The following is a 9,652-nucleotide window of genomic DNA, read 5'->3' as shown; positions in this document are numbered from 1 at the left end:
TTATGCTTTTACCACACCAAACTTAGAATATTGCTCGCCCTCGAGCAATAAACAAAAGAATAGAAGAAGAAGAAGAAGAAATATGGAGAGGGAGAGGGAGATGTGGTTTCGGCCAAGAGGAGTGTAGAGGGGTGTGTTGTGTGAATTTGATGAAGAATGGAGGTCTTTATATAGGGAAGGGAGGGGGGGTTAAGGTTCGGCCATATGGGTGGGTTTGGGTGGGAAATTGGTTTTGAATTTTGAAGGTAGGTGGAGTTTATGAGGTAGGTTTATGGGGAAGAGTGGATGGATGTGAGTGGTGAAGAGGTGATGGGGAAGAGAGTTTGAGGTGATTGGTGAAGGGTTTTTGGGGAAGAGTGTTTATGGGGTTGTGTGAAAGAGAGTGGTGAGAAGAAGTGAGTGGAGGTAGGTGGGGATCCTGTGGGGTCCACAGATCCTGAGGTGTCAAGGTATTTACATCCCTGCACCCATTAGGCATGTAAAAATGCCTTTGTACCCAACTCTGGGCGTTCAGCGCCAGGTTGGTGGCCATTTTGGGCGTTCAACGCCCATTTGTGTGCCATTTCTGGCTTTGAACGCCAGAATCATGCCTGTTCTGGCGTTCAGCGCCCAGAAGCTGCCCATTTTGGGCGTTCAGCGCCAGAACCATGCTCTGTTCTGGCGCTGAACGCCAGACAGATGCTCCTCCAGGGTGTGATTTTTCTTCTGCTGTTTTTGATTCCGTTTTCAATTTTTATATTTATTTTGTGACTCCACATGGTCATGAACCTAAGAAAACATGAAAAACAATAAAAATAAGAATTAGATAAACATTGGGTTGCCTCCCAACAAGCGCTTCTTTAATGTCAATAGCTTGACAGTGAGCTCTCATGGAGCCTCACAGATGTGCAGAGCTTTGTTGAGACTTCTCCAACACCAAACTTAGAGTTTGGATATGGGAGTTCAACACCAAACTTAGAGTTTGGTTGTGGCCTCCTAACACCAAACTTAGAGTTTGACTGTGGGGGCTCTGGTTGACTCTGCTTGGAGAGAAGCTTTTTCTGCTTCCTCTCCATGGTTGCAGAGGGAGATCCTTGAGTTTTAAACACAAGGGAGTCCTCATTCCATTGAAGGAATATTTCACCTCTGTCAACATCAATCACAGCTCTTGCTGTGGCCAGGAAAGGTCTTCCTAGGATGATGGATTCATCCTCTTCCTTTCCAGTATCCAGGACTATGAAATCATCAGGTATGTAAAGGCCTTCAACCTTTACTAACACGTCCTCTACTTGTCCATAAGCCTATTTTCTTGAACTGTCTGCCATCTCTAGTGAGATTTTAGCAGCTTGCACCCCATAGATTCCCAGTTTCTCTATTACAGAGAGGGGCATGAGGTTTATTCCTGAACCAAGGTCACACAGAGCCTTAAAGATCATGGTGCCTATGGTACAGGGTATTATGAACTTTCCGGGATCCTGTCTCTTCTGAGGCAATGTCAGTTGATCCAGATCACTTAGTTCATTGATGAACAAGGGAGGTTCAACTTCCCAAGTATCAATGCCAAATAACTTGGCATTCAGCTTCATGATTGCACCAAGAAACTTGGCAGTTTGCTCTTCAGTAACATCCTCATTTTCTTCAGAAGAGGAGTACTCATCAGAGCTCATGAAGGGCATAAGGAGGTTCAATGGAATCTCTATGGTCTCTAGATGAGCCTCAGAGTCCTTTGGTTCCTCAGAGGGAAGCTCCTTATTGATCACTGGACGTCCCAGGAGGTCTTCCTCCTTGGGATTCACGTCCTCTCCTCTCCTCACAGGTTCGGCCATGGCGCTTATGTCAATGGCCTTGCACTCTCCTTTTGGGTTCTCTTTTGTATTGCTTGGGAGAGTACTAGGAGGGATTTCAGTAATCCTTTTACTCAGCTGGCCCACTTGTGCTTCCAGATTTCTAATGGAATACCTTGTTTCATTCATGAAACTTACAGTGGCCTTGGATAGATCAGAGACTAGATTTGCTAAATTAGAAGCATTTTGTTCAGAGTTCTCTGTCTGTTGCTGAGTGGATGCTGGAAAAGGCTTGCTATTGCTAAACCTGTTTCTTCCACCATTATTAAAGCCTTGTTGGGGCTTTTGATCCTTCCATGAGAAATTTGGATGATTTCTTCATGTTGAGTTATAGGTGGTTCCATAAGGTTCACCTAAGTAATTTACCTCTGCTGTTGCAGGGTTCTCAGGATCATAGGCTTCTTCTTCAGAAGATGCCTCTTGAGTACTGTTGGATGCAGCTTGCATTCCATGCAGACTCTGAGAGATCATATTGACTTGCTGAGTCAATATTTTGTTCTGAGCCAATATGGCATTCAGAGTATCAACTTCAAGAACTCCCTTCTTCATAGGCGTCCCATTACTCACAGGATTCCTTTCAGAAGTGTACATGAACTGGTTATTAGCAACCATGTCAATGAGTTCTTGAGCTTCTGCAGGCGTTTTCTTTAGGTGAATGGATCCACCTGCAGAAGTGTCCAGTGACATCTTTGATAGCTCAGATAAACCATCATAGAATATATCCAGGATGGTCCATTCGGAAAGCATGTCAGAAGGACACTTTTTGGTCAACTGTTTGTATCTTTCCCAAGCTTCATAGAGGGATTCACCTTCTTTCTGTCTGAAGGTTTGAACATCAGCTCTAAGCTTGCTCAGCTTTTGAGGAGGAAAGTACTTGGCTAAGAAAGCCGTGACCAGCTTATCCCAAGAGTTCAGGCTGTCTTTGGGTTGAGAATCCAACCATAATCTAGCTCTGTCTCTTACAGCAAAAGGGAAAAGCATGAGCCTGTAGACTTCAGGATCTACTCCATTAGTCTTAACAGTATCACATATCTGCAAGAATTCAGTTAAGAACTGAAAAGGATCTTCAGATGGAAGTCCATGAAACTTGCAGTTTGCTGCATCAGAGAAACTAGTTGAGGTTTCAGCTCAAAGTTGTTTGCTCCAATGGCAGGAATGGAGATGCTTCTTCCATGTAAATTGGAATTTGGTGCAGTAAAGTCACCAAGCATTCTCCTTGCATTGTTGTTGGGTTCGGCTGCCATCTCCTTTACTTGTTCGAAATTTTCAATCAAGTTGTCTCTGGATTGTTGTAATTTAGCTTCTCTTAATTTTCTCTTCAGAGTCCTTTCAGGTTCTGGATCAGCTTCAACAAGAATGCCTTTTTCTCTGTCCCTGCTCATAAGAAAGAGGAGAGAAAAAGAAAAGAAGAGGAATCCTCTATGTCACAGTAAAGAGGTTCCTTATTGTTAGTAGAAAAGAAGAAGAAATTCGAACACAGATAAAGGAGGGGGTTCGAATTTGGTGATGATGTGAGGAAGAGATGTTAGTAGATGAATAAATAAATAGAATAAGATGAGAGAGAAGGAGGGAATTTTTGAAAATTATTTTTGAAAAGGAGTTAGTGATTTTTGAAAATGGTTTTTGAAAAATGTTTAGTATTTTTTTCGAAAATTTTTGAAATCAAAAATAAAAAATAAAAACAATTAGTTAATTAAAAAAAAATTTTGAAAAAGAGGGAAGATATTTTCGAAAATTAGAGAGAGAGAGTTAGTTAGGTAGTTTTGAAAAAGTTAAGAAACAAACAAAAAGTTAGTTAGTTAGTTGAAACAAATTTTGAAAAGATAAGAAGTTAGGAAGTTAGAAAAGATATTTTGAAAAGATATTTTTGAAAAAGATAAGATAAGAAGATATTTTAGAAACTAATTTTGAAAAAGATTTGATTTTTAAAATTTCAATTAATGACTTGATTCACAAGAAATCACAAGATATGATTCTAGAACTTAAAGTTTGAATCTTTCTTAACAAACAAGTAACAAACTTCAAATTTTTGAATCAAAACATTAATTGATTATGTTATTTTCGAAAATTTGGTATAAAAATAAGAAAAAGATTTTTGAAAAATATTTTTGAAATTTTCGAAAATAACTAAGAATTTTGAAAAAGATTTGATTTTTGAAAAAGATTTTGAAAAAGATAAGATTTTCAAATTGAAAATTTGATTTGACTCATAAGAAACAACTTGATTTTAGAAATTTTTGAAAAAGTCAACTCAAATTTTCGAATTTGATGAGAGAAAAAGGGAAAGATATTTTTTTGATTTTTTTGAAATTTTATGATGCAAGGGAAAAACAAGAAAAATGATGCAATGCATGAAATTTTTAGATCAAAACAATGAATGCATGCATGAATGCTATGAATGTCAAGATGAACACCAAGAACACTATGAAGAACATGATGAACATCAAGAACATGTTTTTGAAAAAAATTTTAATGCAAAGAAAACATGCAAGACACCAAACTTAGAATTCTTTAATGCTTAGACACTAAGAATTCAAGAATGCATATGATAAACATGAAAAGACACAAAATAAAAAATCATCAAGATCAAACAAGAAGACTTACCAAGACCAACTTGAAGATCATGAAGAACACTATGAATGCATGATATTTTCAAAAAAATGCAGGATGCATATGCAAGTGACACCAAACTTATGATATGACTCAAGACTCAAACAAGAAACACAAAATATTTTTTTGATTTTTTATGATTTTCTAATTTTTTTGGTATTTTTTCGAAAATTATATGAAAAAGAAAAAATAAGGATTCCAAAATTTTTAATATGAATTCCAGGAATCTTGCATTCTTAGTCTAAAGCTTCAGTCCAGGAATTAGACATGGCTCACTAGCCAGCCAAGCTTTCAAAGAAAGCTCCAGTCCAAAACACTAGACATGGCCAATGGCCAGCCAAGCTTCAGCATTTAACACCAGAGTATATTGCTCTTGATAACAAATTGTTGCTCATCATTTATCAAGTATGTAACTTACCTCTGATGGTTTGGAAGCCTCAGTCCAAAAGAATTTAGACATGGCTTTACAGCCAGCCAGGCTTCACATGCTTCATGAAACACTAGAATTCATTCTCAAAAATCTTGAATAAAATTTTTGAAAACATTTTTATTATTTATTTTTTTTTCGAAAACAGATGAGAGATTTTTGAAAATATTTTTGAAAAAAATTTTTGAAAAGAAAACAAAAAGAAAATTACCTAATCTGAGCAACAAGATGAACCGTCAGTTGTCCAAACTCGAACAATCCCCGGCAACGGCGCCAAAAACTTGGTGCACGAAATTGTGATGTCCAGGCTCGAACAATCCCTGGCAACGTGAGCAACTTGGTGCTCTGATCTCAATACATAATTGTCACAACTTCGATACAACTAACCAGCAAGTGCACTGGGTCGTCCAAGTAATACCTTACGTGAGTAAGGATCGAATCCCACGGAGATTGTTGGTATGAAGCAAGCTATGGTCACCTTGCAAATCTCAGTCAGGCGGATATAAAACAGTTATGTGGTTTTCGAATATTAATTAATAAAATAGGGATAGAGATACTTATGTAAATCATTGGTAGGAATTTCAGATAAGCGAATGGAGATGCTTTTCGTTCCTTTGAACCTCTGCTTTCCTGCTATCTTAATCCAATCAGTCTCACTCCTTTCCATGGCTGGCTTTATGTGATACATCACCACTGTCAATGGCTACTTTCGGTCATCTCTCGGGAAAATGATCCAATGCCCTGTCACGGCACGGCTAATCGTCTGGAGGCATCACCCTTGTCAATGGCTTCATCTTATCCTCTCAGTGAATAATATGCTCACGCACCCTGTCACGGCACGGCTATTCATCTGTCGGTTCTCGATCATGCTGGAATAGGATTTACTATCCTTTTGCGTCTGTCACTAACGCCCTGCAATCGCGAGTTAGGAGCTCGTCACAGTCATTCAATCATTGAATCCTACTCGGAATACCACAGACAAGGTTTAGACTTTCTGGATTCTCTTGAATGCCGCCAGCATTCTAGCTTACGCCACGAAGATTCTGGTTAGGAGATCTAAGAGATATTCATTCTAGCTTATTTTATGTAGAACGGAAGTGTTTGTCAGGCACGCGTTCATAAGGGAGAAGGATGATGAGCGTCACACATAATCATCACCTTCATCACGTTCTTGGGTGCGAATGGATATCTTAGAAGCGAAATAAGATTAATTGAATAGAAAACAGTAGTACTTTGCATTAATCTTTGAGGAACAGCAGAGCTCCACACCTTAATCTATGGAGTGTAGAAACTCTACCGTTGAAAATACATAAGTGAAAGGTCCAGGCATGGCCGAGATGGCCAGCCCCCAAAACGTGATCAATAGTCTCCTAAGATGAACAATGGATTAAAACTGAGACCAAAGATGTCAAATACAATAGTAAGAGGTCCTATTTATAATAAACTAGCTACTAGGGTTTACATGAGTAAGTAATTAATGCATAAATCCACTTCTGGGGCCCACTTGGTGTGTGCTTGGGCTGAGCTTAAGTGTAGCACGTGCAGAGGTCATTTGTGGAGTTGAACGCCAGGTTTTGATCCATTTCTGGCGTTCAACTCTGGTTTTGGATCCTTTTCTGGCGCTGGACGCCAGATTTGGGCAGAGAGCTGGCGTTGAACGCCAGTTTACGTTGTCAATTCTTAGCTAAAGTATAGACTATTATATATTGCTGGAAAGCCCTGGATGTCTACTTTCCAACGCAATTGGAAGCGCGCCATTTCAAGTTCTGTAGCTCCAGAAAATCCACTTTGAGTGCAGGGAGGTCAGAATCCAACAACATCAGCAGTCCTTTTTCAACCTCTGAATCTGATTTCTGCTCAAGTCCCTCAATTTCAGCCAGAAAATACCTGAAATCACAGAAAAACACACAAACTTATAGTAAAGTCCAGAAATGTGAATTTAACATAAAAACTAATGAAAACATCCCTAAAAGTAACTATATCCTACTAAAAACATACTAAAAACAATGCCAAAAAGCGTATAAATTATCCGCTCATCACATATCGAAGGCTTTCTAAGTGAAGAGGTCGGAGTTCCTTTGTAAGGGAGCAATAAGTTGTGCCTTTAGACCTTTGTCCAGGTTAGCCCCTATACTCATTGTCTTTTCAGCAAATCCCCAATTGTACTTTTTCTATCTTTCCTTTAGGTTGGGGATGTAGCTTTTTTCGAACTCGGACACCGCCAAGCTCAACAATATTGACTTCTTTGTCACCTATACTGCCTCTTAAGTTGAGACTTTTATTGTAACATTTCTTTTCCAACTTCTGGTCTCCCTTTACAGTAGTAATCCCTTCTACGGTTGGGAATTTCATACATAAGTGACGTGTAGGAACAACAGCAGCTAGTCGGTTTAGGGTGGTCCGACCGATTAAGCCATTGTAAGCAGATATGACGTCGACAACAATGTAATCAATACTTAAAGTTCTTGATCTTATGCCTTTACCGAAAGTGGTGTATAGCGAGATGAAACTAAGAGATCGGATCAGTGTGTCCCCCAACCCAAAAAGGTTGTCTGCGTACGCCTTCAAATCCTTTTCTTCTAGCCTGAGCTTGTCGAAAGCGAGCTTAAACAGTTTGTCCGCCGACTCCCTTGGTCCACCAAAGTTATATGGAGATTTGCATTAGCAAGGATCATTGTTATTACTACTGGGTCATCATGACCAAGTGTCACCCCTTGTGCATCTTCTTTGGTAATGAGATTGTGGATAAATTGGGAACTCTGTTGTCTTTTTCGACTTGGTATACTTCCTAAAGATGCATTTTATGTGAGGATTTAGTGATTCTCCCTTCTACTAACCCTCTATTTATCATGTGTATGTGCCTCTCAAGAGTTTTTGGGGCTCGATATTGCCATCCTCCATCATCATCATCCCTTTTTCTTTTTCTTTGGTCGTCCGACCTCTCAGCTAGTGTTCCGAGGGTTACCTGAAACTGAAGCTCGATCTCGGATGAGATCTGCTGTGGTGGCTGGAGCTGTCGTGTCCGACTTGTTGGACCTAGTGGTGCTGCTTGGTCACCGGAGGGTGGTGGTACCTGCAAGAGACTCCGATGCTTAAGTTAGCATGGGCTTTAAGCAGGTTTTTAGTAGAATCAGAGTATGAGTTATACCTGGGTGCTCCAGTGTATTTATAGTGGTGTAGGCTGACCTTTCTAGATAAGATAAGTTAGTTATCTTATCTTTATCTTTAAGTGGGGTCATCTTTATCTTCTGGGGAACCGCCCTTCTCTTTCTAGGCTTTAACTACCTTTAGATTGGGCTGTGTCCCTTCATTTGTGCCTGTTCGGGCCCCCCTCGTGTCGATTTGGCCGAACTCTTTTAGAGAAGAGGTCGGGGTCCTGACCTGAAGAAGTCGGTTGCTTTGTTTTTGATCTCCCTAGGTCGGTTAGCTCGACCCAGGGTATAAACAGTGCCCCTGCTTGAGCTAGATCTTTTACTTTTTCAGGGTCGTGTCTTCGGATTTCAACTCTTTTGGAGAAGTCAAACTCGAGCATTTTGCTTTTTATACAACTCCTGCTGGGCTTCTTTGAATGCGAAGCATTTTCCTCTTTTGTAGCGCGCGTTGCACTTTCTTGGAAATGTGTGTGGATTAAATGCTCATTAACTCCTTTTGTCATTTCCCCCTTTTCATTTCATTTTGAATTTTTAAGCCTTTTTTTAGTTTCTCTTCCTCTTTCTTTTTGCTCTTCTCTTGCTCACGACGTTTCACTCCTTTTGCACCCTTCTGTTTTCACATCTCTCTTCGAAGAAGTTTGTTTGGCGTGGGCCTATCGTCGTCTCTTCCTAATCTTCTCGACCATCTTTGAAACGGTTGTTGCTTTCTTCTTTTTCCTCAGGTTGGTATTTTCTTTCTCCATTTTTTCATCTCGATGACTTGTCTTTGGTATTTCATGTCTGCGAAGAATCCGTTTTGAAAGGATGGATCCTTTTTGCTAAAGGTTGCATTTTTAATCAGTGATGTGCTTTCCTTGACTTGCCCCTAATCTCTTTTGATTACTGTTGTGCTTCGTCTTTGTATTTTCGTGTTTTCAGGCCTTCCAACTTTTCTTGCCTTAAAGACACTGTTTGGTGTGGATTTTGCGCCGTTCTTCGTTACTACTTTCTCCCCTGCAGGTTAGTGTTTTCTATCTTTTCTCTTTTCGCTTTCGACAACTGTGCATGCTCTTGATGTAAGGCTTTGACTTCGTATCTTGCTTTTTCTTTTTTGAAAAATGTTGGTTCTTTTTTGAAAAGATTGTCTCTTTTTGTGTCTTGATCCATGATTTTTTATTTTTCCCTGTTGCTTGCTTTTTTGCGAAGAATATGCGTCTTCTGGTGATCTTGTTTAGGGTTTTCATTTCTAGCTTAACAATCTTTTGATGATGAACTGTCAGTAGGAGAAGTTGTGACTTTTAATGCTTTTTGTTGGTGATGATGATTTTTGTGAGATGTTTAGGACGTAGGTTGTCGATTTTCTTTTTCCTGGTTCTTGCCTTGTTATTGCCTCCAAAGGGTGCCCCTAGACTTCTAGTGTGAATCCTGGGGTTTCCCTTTTACTACTGCTTCTAATTCTTGGTGATCATATATTATCATTCGAGTTGTTTCCTTATCTGCCCAGGATGTTTGGTAGTAACCCCATTTTTCTTTTTTATTTCTGTAGGAATAGTTGACTCATGTCTCTTTGCAAGAACATTGTTGAAATGTCTACCAAGGTCCCGGAAGGCATGTCCGACTGGCTAGACTCTGTTGTATTGATGTGTGTCACAGTTGCTGAT

General features: G+C 39.6%; 1 non-coding gene across 1 annotated transcript; it reads left to right on the top strand.

The window, feature by feature from the left end:
* Window positions 1-2,564: 2,564 nt before the first annotated feature.
* Window positions 2,565-2,672, top strand: LOC112738872 (small nucleolar RNA R71). Its single transcript, XR_003169824.1, has one exon. It is a non-coding gene; the product is annotated as a small nucleolar RNA R71 (small nucleolar RNA).
* The last annotated feature ends 6,980 nt before the right edge of the window (window positions 2,673-9,652 follow it).

This window comes from Arachis hypogaea, chromosome 13 (assembly GCF_003086295.3).
Source record: "Arachis hypogaea cultivar Tifrunner chromosome 13, arahy.Tifrunner.gnm2.J5K5, whole genome shotgun sequence".
Taxonomy (NCBI): Eukaryota; Viridiplantae; Streptophyta; class Magnoliopsida; order Fabales; family Fabaceae; genus Arachis; species Arachis hypogaea.
Note: the sequence above shows the minus strand (reverse complement) of the source record. Positions and strands in the feature narration are given on the sequence as shown.